Source organism: Protopterus annectens, chromosome 7.part0, assembly GCF_019279795.1.
Source record: "Protopterus annectens isolate FY-2018-M chromosome 7.part0, PAN1.0, whole genome shotgun sequence".
Classification (NCBI taxonomy): Eukaryota; Metazoa; Chordata; order Ceratodontiformes; family Protopteridae; genus Protopterus; species Protopterus annectens.
The window spans coordinates 3,279,191-3,298,423 of NC_056739.1; positions in this window are offsets into that span (position 1 = coordinate 3,279,191).

Below are 19,233 nucleotides of genomic sequence, written 5' to 3' on the forward strand. Positions count from 1 at the left end.
ATAAACTTTCTTCTGCTGAATTGTTTGGCTTGATAGTGATTACCAGAGATTTATCACTAGATATTAACTTGCTGTATATAGAAGCATGATGTTTTTAGGGAGGAACAGAGGTGTTTTGATAGAAGAGGAAAGTGCAAGGAATTCAATATAGGTTAAGTAGTGTGGTAGAGCTATCTAGCTTATCTGCTTGACAGCAGGGCTGTGGTCTGTTGTATGGGAGGTTTGCAGCAAACCTGGCTGTTTTATTACAGCAGACATCTAGTTTGATTTTATTGGTGAAATGTAGGTTTTAGAGGATTGTGATACATAGAGGAGGGTAGGGAGGAGTTAGGAGGCGGCAATACTTTTTCTAGCTTGGTCTTTTAGATAGGGTCTTATGCAATTCAAACAGGGAAGTTCCATGTGTGTTTTCTTAATGGCGTATAAGATGTTTTGGTAGTAGTAAAAGTATTTATCTATGGTAACACAAAGTAGTTCAGTTTGTGTTATGACTTCAATCCTATTTTTTTTCTTCTCCTGCGGAAGAGATGGGGTGGTTTTGTTTTCGTGTGAGAACTGCTTTGGAAAGAACATTCAGTTTGTTTTTTGGGGGTCAACAGTAAGTTAACATTACAGAGCCATATTCCCGTAGATCATTTTTATTAAAGATTTTGGAAATTTGCAGGTGTTTCAAAGAACAAATATATTAAATATATGCAATATATACAAATCATGCCAGTGGATTGGCGGTGAGAATTTCTTCCATCTCTTATTTATATTTTTTCTTGCCACAACCAGAATAGTCCATAAAAGGTAGCAGTTTTAATTATTTATCTGGAAGTTCTGAGTAATGATGAATAGTAATAATATTAATTTGTTTAATATAAAGTTGTCAGGCCAGAAGGCCTGAAGAAAATGTATTAGCTACTTCCAGTGAGCAGTAATAGAGAATGTGTGACCAATCAGCCTAATTAAATGGTTTGGACTGATTATTATCAATAGCAAATGTTGATAGTTTATAGGATGTTAAAAAGGCCCTATACAAAAATTTCATGGTATAAATGGAACATTTGTGAAAATGTTAAACCATAGGGGGTGGAGGATAAAAATTGAATCTTGAGGGATTTCTAACAGTCTGCTGCCTGCCTGATAGATAACTATGGAACCATGATAGTGACGAGTGATGGAAGCCAATGGAGGAAAGTTGTAAAAATAGTTTTTGATGAGAGATGGTGTTAAATGCCCAAGACAGATATACAGAAACAAAAATATCAGGTTACTAGCAATTTTTTGTAGATTTATAGCAGTGGCAAAATTTAAGAGGGCTGTTTTCATGTCGTGATGTTGGCAGAAGACTTGGCAGGTTTTGAAGATAAAGTTGTCTGACAGCTGTTTGAGAAGTTGAGAGTGGACCTCTTTTTATAACCTTGGGGGTATTATGACTATGGATCTTCTGTCACAGAAATCTGTGCAGTATCCTCATTTATGTAGACAGATGATGAAATACATTTTCTACAGAGCTGAAACATAGTTTTCTTTGATGGAATGATTAAGGAGGAGACGGGGTAAGCCAAGACAGAACCACCAGGTTTGAGATATTTAGGGGTATATATTCTACAGATAGTATGATAGATTTTAGTTTGAGTAGGTGCTTCTTTCTTGTACTGCCTGGCATGAGTTGAAAGGTGAAAGAATTTGAGATGTGTTGTTGAGGCTGAAGGAAAGATTGTGAAGCTGGAGTGTTGCTATTCAGAAAGGAAAGAACTGTTTATAAGAAGTGGTTATTAAATTGTATGACTATGCTGTGATTAGTATTTGTTGAGTTAGGAGGGTGTGGTGCTACATTATGGATGTAGTCGACTATTTACTCAGGCCTAGAAAAGCTTGCTGTTATTTCAATTTATTTTGTAGATTAGGGTGGTAAGATTTTTATCAACCCTGATTTGTTCATAGGTAAATATTAGGCTGTCAGTCTGCAGACTATTACAAGACTAGCCAATAACCAAAGGCCAGAATCAAAACTTGTACCTTATTATTGTGAAGTAAAGACCTTAACCTTTATGTCAAACCCATACACTCACTTAGAAATTCTGTTAAACAGCCACATTTGCTTATTTTTGGGGAGATTTGTAGTATCGGATCTAGGTTGGATGGTCTGCCACTACTTTTATGGGTTCATGTAGGGAGGGTGATAAGTTGATTGAAACCGTATAGATTTATGGAGCTTGAGGGGAGGAGGAGTTTACCAGCTGTCAGCCAATATCCAGGTCCCCAAGTATGAGGGTTTCCTGGGGGAATAGCATGTATTATCCAGTAAAGTATGTTTTGTACAGTAGTGCTGCCACCTGGTGTTATGAATAAGGCAATGATATAAACAGATTTGTATGCACCTAGTCTGAGTTGGGAAATTAGAATTTCTGCCCTACTCCACTTTGATATGTCGTGAGGGTATAAACTTAGATAAGGGTGTTTTTTTTTCATAGAAAATGGCCACACTGTCTCCTTTCTTTGTCTTTTGTCTTGTGTCTAACCTGTGAATGATGTAACCACTGGGGGAACTCTTATGGATGGTTTGAGCCTTAATTCAGTGGTGATGAGTATGTCTAGGATATGTAGGATTAGGTATGTATGAAGAGCAGATCCTTTTGTTGCATATACCTCTGAAGTTTATATTGTGTAAGTCAGTTTCTTTTCTCAAACACATCCCTTTTCATCCAGTGCCTTCTCTACTTAATGAAACCAACATCAGGCCTGAAGTCTGACAGACTGAGAGGAATTTTGAAATCCCTCTGTTTGCATGCCTGAAAACCAGAGAGCTGTTATATCCAGCTGCACCTTAAGATACAGTGTTGATCTGTGAGGAGCTGACTGATGTATGTAACAAAGTGTCACAATATGCACATGAAAAACAGCTGCTCTGGAGCTTTAGCTTCTCACTGCATTTACAGTTAAGTCTTATCTAATCAGAAACAGAACCCCGACAGTTAGGGTGGGTGGATCTTCCTCCTACAAAAGACTTGTCATTAGCGGTGCAATTTGAGATTCAGCCCTAATGTTGAGGGCTTGTAGAAGATCAAGTCTGCAGATGACTGCAAACTTGGTGCCCTCATAAACTCCCCAGTGGACACCAAGATCCTCCAAAATGGCCTGCTTTATTTTCTGAAAAAAAACAAAAAAAAAATACTTGTTTTGCCACCTTTCTAAGCTAGTATAGTCCAGTTTTCAGGTTAGTGCTGAATTCAGGGCTGTGTTACAAGTCTCTGCGTTTGCCCATACCTTACTTGGATAGAAGGAAGTTTCTCTGCTCACCTGTGAGAGGGGGAGCTTTGAGCAGCCTATCTGTCCATGGAGGAGTGGTTTCATCCCAGACATTAGTAGTTTATTGGCCATTTTGGACTAATTTCTATCCCTTTCATTTCCCTGGTATAAAACCTGCATTTGCAAGTTTTTTGTGCTTGTATACAGCTCAGCAAGCCCCTGCCTGGTGCCCTGCAGATTTCTACAGCAGCAGAGAGACAAAAGAGAAACTTTGGAGTGATTAAGTATCATTTTTATGCATTTTCTTGCTGCGTTTAGCTAATTCTGCCGAAAACTCCAATTTTTTAGAGTTTCTGTGATTTAAAAAGTTTTTTCAGCTACATATTGTACTTATTTTACTGTCTGCACTTTAACAAAGTCATTTTTGTGTTGAAATTACCTGTTTAACTGTTGTAGGCTACATACTCAAGTGTGATAGCCATTTCTGTGCATTTAAAGTTTTTTTTGATTGTATCTGCTTTATTTTCTGAAAAAAAAAACAAAAACATATACTTGTTTTCCCTCCTTTTTAAGCTAGTATAGTCCAGTTTTCAGGTTAGTGCTAAATTCAGGGCTCTGTTATAAGTTTCTGTGTTTGCCCATACCTTACTTGGATAGAAGGAAGTTTCTTTGTTCACCTGTGAGAGAGGGGAGCTTTGAGCAGCCTATCTGTCCCTGGAGGAGTGGTTTCTGCCCAGAAATTAGTAGTTTATTGGCCATTTTGGGCTAATTTCTCTCTCTTTCATTTCCCTGCCATAAAACCCGTATTAGCGTGGTTTTGCGTGCCGGTTATCTAGGGTATAACTATTCCCGGCTCCACAAAGTCTACTCTTCAATTTTTCCCTTGGAACTAGACAAACTTTCAACTTAAGCACTCAAAGCATTCACTTCTCAGCTGGCACTTGCTCAAAACTCATAGCAAGTACTAATAAACCTTAGCACTAGACCCCCCCCCATACTGTAGAGAAGGACAAGGCTCTCTATTCGACCTTACCAGCCAATCAGTAAAACAGCTCACTGTACCTATCCAGGCATGTCCAAAGAGCAGTTTCAGGTGTACTCACTGGTCCAACTGGTGAATCTGGGCATTTAAGGCAATGTTACAACTGCCTCATGTACACAGACAACCATCTCCTCCTACCACCAAACACTAATACATGTGAGAGATGCAATTATACAGCCAAACTCGAGGCTAAGCTCTCTCAACCCAAGCCTGGACCAGACAGTCAAGAGGAGAAGGGAATTACTTGCATCACACCACCAGTCTCACATAGACCTATGAAACCAGCACCGGCAAAAAACACAAATAAATACACAAAAACATACTCAGAGGCTCTAAATAAAAATCTGCAAAAGCAACAAAGACTTCCAAAGCAGACATTCAAGAAACCTCCACCTCCCAACACAAACCATGAAACACATACTTCACAAAACCAGTACGCCAAGCAAGCATAGCCTTTAAGGCAAAATAACACACCCAACACACTAGTAATAGGTGACTCTATAGTCAGGCACACTGATGTCCCACTCACTAGGCTGAACAAGGAGAAGGTTACTGTTAGCTGCCTGTTGGGTGCCAGGATCCACCACATAATGCAAGCACTCAGGTCACTCCAGAACAAGTACAAATATGACTCTGTCATTGTCCATGTTGGTGTGAATGACCTGAGCTGTACCTCCCTGGACTACATGAAAAGAGACATGGAAGAGCTTTCTGATCACATAGCCCAGGCCGGTATGACCCTGACCCTGAGTAGCATCCTGCCCTCACCAAGAATGATAGCACGGTATAAAGAAAAAATTTTCAATTTCAACAATTGCTGTCATACAAAGGGGATCCAGTGTCTGTCAGCCTGCGACGACATGCTCGACAAGCCACACTGCTTCACTAGAGATGGCTTGCACCTGTCACCCTTAGGCTTTCAAATACTGGCTAAGGTTCTTGCCACCCCCATAGTGCCTTTTTTAGGCTAGGCTCAAAAGACAAACCCACCTCCGTAAATAGCACAAGTAACAAAAACCTGAGGGTAATGTTACTCAATGCAAGAAGTCTAAACCTCAAAATGCACGCACTCAAGGCACTCCTCAGTATGGAGAAAATAGATATATGTGCAGTAACAGAAACCTGGTTTAAGGCTCCAGAGAGCACCCCAGCACTACCAGGCTACAACTCATACCATACATTTCAGCCACAAAACCTGGACTGAAATACAAACGGCAGGGGCATATCTATATTCATCAAGGATACCCACACCTTCAGGTTAGTGACACAGCATGATGCTTCAGAGATCATCCACATACAACTAACAATGGGCAGAACTGCAAATCAAATTGTAGCTTGCTACAGATCACCCACCATGTCCCAGGACCCCCATTCAGCATTTCCGGAAACATAAAGGTCCTACCAAACACCCTGATATTGGATGATTTCAATTACCCAAGCATTAACTGAGAGAACCACTCAAGTACTAACTCCCTTGCCCAACATTTCCTAGAATTTATAAACTCAAATGCCCTGGATTAACTGGTCAACACCCCCACCAGAGGTGACAACATATTGGACCTAGTCATCACCAACATGGGTGACCAGTGTTCCACACTGGAGGTCAACCCCTCGCTGGTTAGATCTGACCATAAACTAATCACTCTGGATAGCCACATTCTGCCCTCACCCCCGGTCAAAGAAACCACCATGAAAAACTTTTCAAAACCAAACTTCATGCTACTTAAGACCGAGGTGGAAAGTTTCAAATCCCCAATGCTAAAGGATAACTCTGCCCAAGCTGCAAAATCCTTTACTAATGCACTCTAAGGGCACCTACAAGAATGCATGGATCATGCTATCCCAAGCAAAACCAAGACTCACTCCTCCAAGAAAAGGAAACCGGTCAGGTGGACCCCTGCCATAAATAAGCTATACAATAGAAGGAGGAAACTAGTACAGAAAAGAGTAAAATCCCAAGAAGGGAAGACATCCCTGATCAGTATCAGCAAGAAACTACGATTCCTCATAAAATCATCCAAGGCTAGATTGGAAAGAAAAATTGCCAAGGACTCCAAAAATAACCACAAGGCATTCTTTAGCTATGTCAAGAATCTAAGTGGCAATTCCCAGATCTGCTTGGTGTTAGTGCAGAATGTCACAAAATACACTGAATCAACCGATATCGCCAACATCCTGGCAGACAGGTTCAGTGCAAACCTCACCCCCCTCTCACCCCCAAAAGGGCCCATAACCATACCAGAAGAATGTAGTGCCCCTGAAATCACAGACACTCAGGTTAAAACAGCCCTCTCCAAAGCCAAAAACACAGCATGAATGGGACCAGACAGTGTCCCTGGCTGTGTCCTACATGAGCTCAAAGATGAACTAACTCCTCACCTAAACACACACTGTTCAAACTCAGCCTCTCCACAGGCTATGTGCCCATAGAATGGCGCACAGCAACGGTTATTCTGGTCCACAAAGGTGGAGCCACAACAGACTCTGGGAACTATTGCCCTATAAGCCTGACTAGCTTGGCCTGCAAGGCTATGGAGCGCATCATCATGGATCTCATTAACAGAGACATTGGGAACCTCCAAACACTGGACCCTACCCAGTTCAGCTTTGTTAAGGGCAGATCATGCCTCCTAAATCTGATGGACTTCTTTGAGAAAGTTACCAAGGCTATAGACAAGGGAAAGGTGGTCCACACAGCCTACTTAGACCTCGCAAAGCCCTTCGATGCCATTCCCCATTCTGGTATTATAGACAAGCTCACCAGCCTGAACATAAACCCCTACATCATGAGATGGGTTGCCAACTGGCTCACAGACAAAACCCACATGGTAAGAGTTGCGGGAGCTAGGTCTGACTCTAAACCAGTTACAAGTGGCATTCTGCAGGGCTCAGTCCTAGGACCCCTCCTGTTCAGCATATACTTCTCCGAGGTACAGGCAAGCACAGGAGGACTATGGCTGACCAAGTTTGCAGACGACTGCAAACTTGGGGCTATAATTGACTCTCCAGTTGACACAGACATCCTCCAAAAGGGTCTCACTGACACAGATACCTGGTGTCAAAACCATGGCCTCCAGCTAAATGCCAAAAAGTGCATAGTCATCCCCTTTAGAAAAAACAAAGTACCCACAAATTACCATATAGGTGGTAGCCCCCTAAATACTGAAGACAAAATAAGGGGTCTGGGGACCCAAGTAGATAGTAATCTCTCCTTTGATAAACACAGTGCTAAAGTGGTTAGAAAATCCTTCTATGTGGCCCACCTAATCACAAAAGGGTTTGCATCCAGATCAAAAGAGGTCATTGTGCCCCTCTACGCATCACTCATCAGACCCATCATAGAGTACAATGCCCCATTTGGGATGTACCTTACAAGACACCTGCAAAAGCTGGAAAGACCACAGAAGTATTTCACCAAGAGGATCACTGGCCTCAAACAGATGCCCTATGCAGCTCGACTGAAGAAACTCCAGCTGTACTCAGTTGCATACCACCTACTCAGAGGTGATCTCTGCCTGACATACAAGGCCATGTCCAACCCAGAAATGATGGACATGCTTCACCTAAAGAAAACCATATCCCCTCAAGCCACACGCTCTAGGGATCTAAACCTCAATACAACAATAAATAGGGCATGCTGTAGGGATAGATTTCTGTCCCAGAGACTTCCCATGATTTGGAACAAGATTCCAGTCTACATTAGGCAGAGCTCCTCACTAACACTCTTCAAGAGAAACCTTGACAAGTGGATGGGAAACAGGAAGTTTACCCCGGGGATCACTTCAGTGGCAATGCTGGACAGAGGCACAGGGAACTAATCCAAGGAGGCAGCAAAAGCCAACACATTCTGGATAGGCTTATAAATGCCTTTGGGCAGATAGCCGAGTACCTACCTATGAACCTATGAAGTTATGAAATTGTGGGTGCCAAAACCAGGGACAAAAAATAAATGCCAAGAAGTGTATGATCATATCCCATAGCCAACATGACTTCCCTTGTAACTACCACATTGTTAACACTGGGAACCTATACTGACAATGAATTATTCTTTGATCACCACTTACCCACTGTTTTAATGATTTCCTTTTTTAAACTGCACAGCTTATATCTAAAGGTATGCCATCCAGATACAGGGATGTAATCATTTGATTGTACTAATTAGGCCAATCCTAGAATATAATGGTCTTTTAGTATGTACCTCTCCAAACACTTGTCACAACTTGAATGAACACCTTTTCTCTCAAAAAAAGGGCCTAAAATTAAAAAAAAAAAAAAAAAGTATGCAGACCAACTCAAAGCCTTTCCCCTCTTCTCAGTTCCAGTACTGGCTAAAGAAAGGTGATATCTGCCTTGAGTAAACAGCTTCAACAGAAGTTTTCTATGAAAAGTATTGTACATTTGCAAGTCCAGTGATATCAAAGCAAACAACCACTCCAGGGATCTCAATCTGTTTTGCAAAATAAATAAAATACATTGTAGGGACAGGCTTGTATCACATAACATACCCCTTATGAAGAACTGTCTTCCAATCCACATAAAGTATTTAAATGTAATTTGGATGAATGGGTGGACAACCACAAATTAATTCCAGGTTTAGAACCTCTATCTCTCATGAAAAGTGTAAAAATGTTAATGTTTCCACTTATCATTGTTCTGTCTGTCTCTGGGTTATTAATTGCAAAATGCAAGGCCAAAAACCTACCATGGGAATGCAAGGCTAGGCATCATAAGATTCGCACAGAACAATGTCCTAATGAAGTTTTGTTTGATTTTATTGATTGCACAGTCACTTTATACAAGAGTCCATAACTTTATTAGACTCAATGTCCTATCCAAGGTGTCAAAAGCTCTAGTTTGGGAGGCAGCTCTGGTTAATTTGAGGGATCCAGATAGTATTGATCATCAAACCTTCATTCCTTTTTTCACAGATATGGAAATTCAGCATAAATATTGGGATGTTTCATGCAGAGTGCTTAGTTGTTTTTGCCATAGCCCTCCACATTGTCCCATATTCCTATGGGGCACTAATGTGTGAACAGTCTGATTCATTTCCTTGTCCTCCTTGAGGTTAGCTGCTCCACCAGATTATAAGGTGGATGTTTTTTCCAGGATCATGAATGGGGTCAATTCCCTTTTCTTTTGGACACCTTTTTCCTCTCTCATGACATGCACTGTTCCTCAGCAAACTGCCACCAGGGATCCTGGAGTAAGAAGCTCCATAACCTGCAAACACAGTATAGAACTCTGAATATTAATACTTCAGGTCAGCTTTCTAAAGTCAAGCTCAGGGATCAGAAAACACTTGGGGATGCCATCCAGTCTACTGATAACTTCAAAACTGGAATTCCATTGGATCACCTTCACAAGTAGCAAATCTCTGTCTTACTTGTAATATTGTATATTCCTGAAGAATCTTGTTATGGATGACTCACCAAGTCTTTTGGTCAGTCTTGAAGTTTTTCAGGCATACTTCCAAGCAGTTGTACAGCTGCTGATTCAGATGTGGGGATCCTTGATGCAGTATTGTCATACCTTCAAGGCTTTTTTAATATTAAGGATACCTTAGCAGCGCCTATAGCTATAGCAGAACTAACTATACATGTGGCCCGATAAAGGCAAATAAAAGGCCCAAATAAACTACTTCCCACTACTACTTCAGAATTAGCTTTCATCAGAAGCTCTGGCTATCCTTGAGGAAGCCTATAGCCACACTGTAGTTCACTATCATGAAGGCAGCCCCCCTTCTTTCCCCTGTTTTGAAATGAGGGAAAAACAAGATTCTTTAATTTGGTACTATCCTATAAGTTTGCTCATGAGTAACTGCATACTCTTTGTATCATTTTGGCCAACTGAGCTGTAACAGTGTACTTAAGGTTGTGTGCATTCAGACTGGAAAGTGGAAACTGATTAATTGCATTGGCCATCATCCTAGGGAGTTTTATCATCTGATGCAGAAAAATCTTTTAAATCAAGTTTGTAGTTATATCCCTTCATGGTCATGTCACAGTTCAGCCTCCCTGATGGTTTTGTTTCACATGTTAAAACCATTTACAAAGGGTCTTTCACCATATATACTATGGCCCTTTTTTGTCAGCCATGGTTCTGCTTTCTTAGGGATTAATTCAGCAAACTCTTTTGGCTACGTTTGTTTTTATGATGGTTATTAAACTACTTGATTTCTCCTTCCAGAGATGTACTATTTCAGGATGTGAGAACCCAAGACTTCGGGAAAGGTAACATTGCTCACCTCACACTAAATTCTGCTTTAGAAGGATATAATATATCCCTGATCAGTACTTGACAACAACTATCTGGCTAAACAATTAACTACTATAAATTAGTAACTAGAAATGGAGAATTTTGATCCTCCACCTCTTTTAAGGCAGAGTTATAATTTTAACTTTGATGCCATTTTTTTCTATTTCCCATTGGGAATTAATTTGACTGTAATGCAAGCAACTTGCAGTGATCTTAATTCAGGCACTATATAGTGTGTTAAATCTACTGGTAAAGCTTCAAACTGTTTTAATTAAATTAATCCTTTATCTTGCTCAGTGCAGTGGCATAAAGGAATAAAACTCTGGCTATGACACATGGACTTAATTAATTTATCAGTCCAGGAACAGGGAAGGGTGGAGGTAAGAGCCCACCACCTATCTTGAGTGAAAGTGGTAGTGGTATGATGAACAGCTAGCCGTAAGCAAGCTTATGCTTGTGTGAGCCAAGGATATAGCCAAACATCAGACACATTTCCTTGTCATCCAAAAAAGGTGATGGTAGAGTGAGTGAGTGAGTGAGTGAGTGAGTGAGTGAGTGAGTGAGTGAGTGAGTGAGTGTGAGTGAGTGAGTGAACACACATGCAGTGTCAGTAGACTGAGAGACCATTGTGGTGATGTGACTGCTCATGTCATCTACCAGGGGAAGGATGGGGCATGCAAGGAAAATGTTCTGCTGTCAGCAAAGATAGCTTTACTTCAAGCTTACTGGGCAGGAGATTGGTAGAAAAACTGAAAAGCAAGCCACTAGGTGAAGCTGTCAGCTACGATGCCTAAAATGGTGGGACAAGCTACTTAGTGGGAAGATAACTCCAAGTATCAAACACAAGCCATCTAAAACCACCATTCAGGAAGAAACTACCTAATATTTTTATTGAATGCTTCAGTCTCCAACTTTACATAGGTTCGTAGGCCATTGACCCAAAGGTCTTTACAATAATAATTACAATAATTCCCAATATAATACTAGATGAGAGATATCATCTATGCCCAAGGTTTTTCTAGCAAGAACTACCCATTGTCCAGGAGAGATTTCATCAGAATAATAAAGACATTAACAGTCATACATTTCAATAAAATATAGCTCATTACATGACCCCATTCACCAAATAAAAATGTGCCCATAAAATCCAATAAGAAAAGCTTTATATTTGTGACTGTCATAAAAATATTTTAAAAATGATTAAAGTTAAAAAAAAATAAAATAAAATAAAATTAAAAAAGTATTATAATACTTGAAATAGAAACTGATTAATTTAGACCTGATAAAATGAAGGTTATTAAAATTAGTTGCCAATATAATTCCCGGTTTCTAAATGGTCTTTTTAGGGGCCAGCCACAGGATTCTTACATACCTTTTCCAATACTCTTAACTGAAAACTGTGTTCAGGGTTGCCTTTAATAGGCTTCTCCAAACAACTGTTCTGTTTAAATTTTCTAATGTCTTATATACATTTATAAACTTATCCTCTGAGATATGTCTCCATTTTACCTATATAAAATCCTTCTCAGTGTCTACAGAATGCAGTGCACACAACCCCTTCCATCTCACTTTAAGTGACCTCATGAGAGAAGGATTTTATCTATTATATAATAACATTGCTTACACCTTCCACATTTGAATGTTCCACTAGCTATATTCCCAGAAGTAATATTAGGACTTAAATTACCTTTCTCTAAACGAGTTAAGATTTGTCTCCCTTATGTATACCAAAAACTAGAGCTGACCACCTGTTTAAGTTTGGAGATGGATTAAGCACTAGCTGTGATCCAAGACATTCATGCCAGAGTATGAGAAGATAATAACCCCTGATTCTTCTTAATTTTAATATTTCAGAAAGATTGGAATTTGGATTAATAATGGTTTGCCATTCAAGCACCTTGACTATAAAATCAATATGCAAAGAAAAACAGATAGCAATAAAATGAAAACAGAAAAAGCACCAAACACATTCTCTGACAAAATAAAAAGTAATACATCCTCTCCAGACCTCATTCATTGTTTCAGTCCTTTTATTTTCAGTTCTTCATACATGCATGAAGTTATATGAGTTTACAAAGTCTGACATCTCAATCTGTTGGAGGTGTAATAAGGAGATTAAGGCTGGCTGGACTTGTGTTTGCAGATTGTGGAAAAGTTGTCACTTTTTGAGTACAGATTACAGACTTTCTAAAGGGATTATGGTCTGATTATTCTACATCAGAAAGAGAAACTTCACTCAAAATGTAGCAGTCCCACATGTAAAAAGTAAAAGACCATCTTCAATGTTCTGATGCCGCCTAGGTTCATAGGTGTGTACTAAGCTAATGGCTCTGGAGCCTTTACAAGCCTAGCCTGTAGGATTAACCTGGCATTGTGCCACCCAACCTTAGTTCCTAGTGTCTCTGTCGAGTAGAGCCACTGGAGTGATCCCTAGGATGAATTTTTTATTTCCCATCCACTCAAGATTTCTCTTGAAGAGGGCCATTGAGGTGCTCTGCTTGATATGTATGGGAAGTCTATTCCATAGCAGGGGCAGTCTCTGGGTTATGAAACTGGCCTTCCAGCATGTTCTGTTGATTGTGGTAATCAGGTTGATGTCTCTGGAGCATGTGGTGCAGAGGAATTGGGATTTTTTAAATTTAGCATTTCTAACAGAGCTGGGTCAGACATGGCTTTGTAAGTCAAGCAGAGATCGCCTCTAAGTAGGCGATATGAGACAGAGAATAGTTGGAGTTTTTTGTGTCTGTCCATATAGGACAAGTGTTTAAGGCCTAGGATCCTCTTTGTGAGGTACATTTGTGGCCTCTCCAGTTGTTGCAGGAGTCTAGTGAGATACAAGTCAAATGGGGCATTGTACTCGATGACTGGCCTAATGAGGGAAAAGTAGAGGGAGACAATGACCTTTTTCTTCTTGGATGCAAAACCCTTAGTAATGAGATGTGCCACATAGAAGGACTTTCTGACCACAGTGGCAATGTGGTGGTCAAAAGAGAGGCTGTTGTCAACCTGTGTTCCCAGATCTCTTATAACACCTTCTGTGTTCAGCGGACCACCATTGATGTGGTAATTCAATGGAACCAGGTATTTCCCAAGGGGGATGGCAACACATTTTTTGGCATTGAGCTTAAGGTCATGGTTCTGACACCAGTCATTGGTCTCATTGAGGTCTTTATGTAGGATGTCAACATCACTTGGGGAGTTAATAATAGCTCCCAACTTGCAATCATCTGCAAACTTGTCAGCCGGAGTCCCTTCATGTTGGCCTAGACTTCAGAAAAGTAGATACCAAACAGGAGAGACCCAGGACCAAACCCAGTGGGACTTCACTTATGACTGGTCAACAGTCTGACTTGGAGTCAGCTACTTTCACACTGTGGGTTCTATCTGTGAGCCAGTTTGCAACCCACCTAGTGATATAAGGGTTGATGCCTAGCTTAGTGAGTTTTTCTATGATTCCTGAGTGGGGATTGGTATCAAAGGCCTTGGCCAGATCAAGGTAGGCTGTATGAACCATCTTGCTTTCATCCACAGCTCTGGTGACTGTCTTAAAGAAGTTGAGCAGGCATGATCTACCCTTCACAAAACCAAACTGTGTAGGATCCAGAATTTTGAGATTCCCTATATCCTTGCTTATTAGGTCCATGATGATGCATTCCATAACTTTGCATATCAGAATCGTCAGGCTAATGGGGCAGTAGTTCCCATGGTCTGTAGTCGCTCCTCCTTTGTGGAGAGGGATGACTGTAGCAGTGCGCCATTCGGTAGGGACAAAGTCTGATGTGAGGCTGTAATTGAACAGGGCACACAGGTGAGGTGCCATTTCACTGTGTAGTTCATGTAGAACACAGCTGGGGATATTGTCAGGTCTCATAGAAGCTGTATTCTTGGCCTTGGACAGTGCTGTTTTAACATGTGCAGCAGTAATATTAGGTGCCTGGCGATCTACTGGTATTGTGATTGGTCCTTGGGGGGAGGGGTAAAGTTAGCACTGAATCTGTCAGCCAGTATATTGGCAATATCTGTTGGCTCGGTTTTATGAGGTGCCATTGTGCAGTAGCTCAGAGCAAATCTGGGTATTGCTATGGAGATTCTTTACAAAACTATAGAAGGCCTTGTGGTTGTCTTTACTATCTGCTGCAATTCTGTTTTCATAGCTAGCTTTAGAGGATTTGATGAGGGATCTCAAGCTTTTGTTGTGGCTGATAAGAAAGTTTTTCCAGTCTTGGGACTTTACCTTATTCCGCATCAGTTTTCTCCTTCTGTTGTAGAATTTGTTTATGGCAGGGGACCACCAGATTGGCTTCCTTTTTTTTTTGAGGAGAGCATCTTGGTTCTATTGGGTATGGCAAGATCCATGCATTTGTGTACGTGTTCATACAGTGCATTATTGCATGATTTGGCGGTCATGCAACTGTTCTCCATTTGCATGGGTGCCGTGAAGTTAGCCATCTTTGTTTTTAGGAGTCCAAAGTTAGCTTTGGAGAAGTTTTTCATGGTGGTTATCTTTGTGGGGGCAGGGGGAGTGGGAGGGATGCGGATGTCCAAGGTGACTAGTTTGTGGTCGGATCTAACCAGAGAGGAGTTCACTATTGGTGTAGAGCAATGGTCACCCATGTTAGTAATGACCAGGTCAAGGATGTTGCTACCTCTAGTGGGGTAAGAATGAGCTGGTCCAGGGCATTGGAATTAATGAATTCCAGAAAGCGTTGGGCAAGTGTATTGCTACATGAGTAGTTTTCCTAGGTAATGGAGGGGTAGTTGAAGTTGCCCAGTATAAGAGTGTTAGGTTGGACCCTAATATTCTCCAGGGTGCTTAGAAACGTGGAGTGTGAGTCTTGGGACATGGTCGGGGACCTATAGCAGACTATGACCTGAATCGCTGTCTTACTCAGTGTTAACTGCACCTGAAGTATCTCAGATTCATTATGTTGGGCTACCAGTCTGGAGTTGTGCACATCCTTTATGAATATGGAAACACCACCACCTTTGGGGCTTCGGTCCAAGTTCTGGGGGGTCCGAAATGTGTGGAATGAGTTATATCCTGGTAGTGCAGCGGTGCTTTCTGCTGCCTTGAACCAGCTCTCTGTTACAGCACAAATGTCGATGTTCTCCATTGTAAGGAGTGCTTCGAGCGAGTGCATTTTGAGATTTAGACTTCTAGCTTTGAGCAGCATGATCATCAGATCACATTTGTTTGTAGCTGTTATGGTGGTAATTTGGTCTTTGGAACACCGCCTAAAAAAGCACTATATGGGTGGCAAGAGCCTTGGCCAGTATCCAGAAGTCCAGGGGTGACAGATGCAGGCCATCTCTGGCAAAGCATCAAGGTCTGTCAATCATGTCATCCCAGGCAGACAGATACTGGATCCCCTTAGAATGACACCAGAAACGTAGCCAATTATTGAAATCAATCATTTTCTGCTTGTACTGTGGTTTCATTCTGGGTAACTAAGTTTAAAATTTTTGGAACATATCCATGCTATAATTGTAATTAGTGTTGCTATATTTGGAGACCTTAACTTGTAGAACTTACAGTGTTATGATCTGCATTGATTCTAACAGCATTAACATAGCATATTTGGTGCAACGTCAATAATATAATTATTTTTATATTGGAAAGACAGATTGTTGAAGGAAACAATAAATTAGCATATTCATGATACTAAGAAAGAAAAATGAATGGGTTAAGAAAGCATGTAAAGTACAACAATGAGGAACCTATTTTAAGTTTATGATATTAGGTACTGTTCAAGTTTCTTTGAGGGCTAGTGACATTTTCCTTGAGAAATATGAATATGAGTATATAGTAAAGTTACAAGAGATGATGTATCCTGGTTTAAATTATGTGGTCTGTAATACTGATATTGAAATTACGTAATTTGAAACGTTAGATGACATCATCTGTGTTTTAGTATTTAATAGTCTGATGAAGTGCCACCTTGGTATGACAGCACTTTACACTTGTATCTTAAAGAGTCGTTTTTCACTTCAGCCAATTGTCGACTGACTTAGTTATGAATTAATTCTTAGAATCAGCTGCTTATCTGTGTAGAAGAAAAAGTTGCATTAAGAGTAAGGTCTACAGTTAGTAATGTAAATTATGACTGATGAGATAGTATATATACTGTTATTAATTAATCAACTGCACTGAAAATTAAATCAATGAAATTATTTTTGAACTCTAAATGAAACAAGTTGTTACTGCATGTATGCTGTAATTTTATAAAAAGAATATAATTAAACAGTGATATTAAAAATTCAAAAAAGTGTGTTCCGAAATTAGGAAAAAAATGTACCAGGGATATCATCTTTAAATATGATTTCACTGTGTCTTTATTTATTAAACGGCACTCAAGATTGTATTCCAGGATATCAAGAATACTGTAATGAGCTAGAACAACTAATTCTGAGAAATAAGAATTAGATAAGCGGTTGTCTTCTTCTTGGAGTGGTATTCACAACCTGACCTTGATCTTTTAATTTTATCATCTGGGTATACCTTGCCATTGACACTGTGGACATAAATATCGAACAGCTCACATGTGACCTTTTCTTTAGCTAAGTTAACTTGCTAATATGCCTTGTGAGATTTAACAGTAAGCTTCACCCTTATACATACATTGTTGTAACATGTAGAACGCTTAGCTCTATACCCATTATGCTTTTTATATGTTCTTATTCTATATTACAGAAGTTTTCTTCTGAGCTGAAATTATACCATAGTCAGGAAACAACACTGATACCAGCATTTCTAAATGTTTACAATTGACTAATAATCTAAAACAAGCAGATTCAAATTCCTACCAAACATGTAGTAAACTGAATGTATATACTTCTTCCCAATGTTTTCTATTTAGACTGGTAATTATGTCAACAGGATTTATTCTAGAAAGATCATATCCAGTTATTTCTATTTTAAAAGATGCTAATACACATAAAATAGAGGAATGAAAGACATGATCAACATTGCTTAAAGGTGACTGATCCGATATTAGATACTAGGTCAAAAATATGTGTTAATAATGTATCTAAAATATTGCTTCTTGTTGAAAATACAGTTAACTGGGGGAAATTGTTCAGATCAACAACTCAAGGAATTCACCTTCTGTGATGAATATACCACTAAGTATTTACAAATTAATGTATGGCTAATTAAAATTACCAAACAAAACTGGATTCTGGATATCAAGTTTTCTAATACATCTTCCAGAAACTGAGACCACACATCATTATTATTTTTGAGGGCTTCTTAAGCAGGAAATGAATATTAATAATTTAGAGTTTATCAGGTCATCACTTTCCTTTTCAGTTCAATGCCTCCCCTCCAGTGGTATTTGTATGCAGACTAGCAAATCCATGATATCTCAATGTCTATTTGTTGGCACTGCTAAACTTCAGTGATAACCAGAACTTTACGCCAGTTCATATAAACAAAATAATGCACTGACCTATTGTGTCAAACTATGGATATTTAAATAATACATGGTTATGGTATGATTATCTCTGTTGCAATGAGGTTTGATGCTTCTGACTGATACATGAAGTTTTCATAACATTTTACAAGTTTCTAGTAAATTGTTTTCCTCCATTATAGAAAAATGAACTCTCTCCTCCCACAAAAATAAACTATTTATCATTAAATGTATCCCATTTCTTTGTAATTATCAAATTATTGTTTGAACAAACTGTATCTAACCATCTGTTAAAAATAGCCTTTAAGAACTGGCAATTAGTTATCTTAGGTGAAGGAAGTATCTCAGTAACATAACGATGAATCCCATAATCTGTGCACAGCAGAACGATTTATTCAACTATTTCACAGTAAAATAGTGAGGTATACCAGTCATTCATACCAGAGTGCACTAGGATAGAATCAAAGAAGCAATGTTTGTTTAGTAACTTCACTAACAGCCTAGAGTCATTGCAAAGTTTAGGGCATCCTAAACAGAAGACTTTTGAGATTTTCATTAGCATAAGATTAAAGGTGCCAAACAGCTTTATTCATGACAGATGTTGGTTTATAAGCATGCCACAAGAAAAAGCACCATGACTGAAATCAATAAAATGAATAGACAGAAGTGCAACATTTGTCCTGAGGTTATTCTTTTCAGTTTTCTTTTTCTAGAGTTGTTATAACTCCTTTTGGGAACTCTTTTAGCAGTAATAAACAAAACACAACATGTATCATCCACCACAACAGCAGCATGATACACTGTGCGAAACTAGATATGAAATCATTATATATCTCAGTACTTAGCTATGAAGTATTGGTTTAGATTAGTATAAGTAACATTGTTTTGGAGTATGTGTTATGTGGGGTAATGTTTGTCTAGACGTGCTCATCTCTTATACATTAGTATAACCTATTGTTATACAGTGTCTTTGCTGCTGACTTAAGAGTTAGAGTTCAACCTGTATTTTTATCTGTCAGACCACTTACCTCTTTCCTTAATCTAAATTACTGCGCTTCTACACCCACTACATGGACACAGACTGAGCAGTCTGCTGAGTTATGATTTAGCAAAACTATTCTTACTTAAGCAGAGTATACTATATTTACAAAACTGAAAGCACTATTTGCTTTCAGTAATACAGATACCTGCAGATGAAACATCCTAAGCACGGTTCACAAAAATATAAATGTAAAACTTTTCTTTGCCCTTCCTTGCCTGTCATACACATTGTGCTAAGCTACT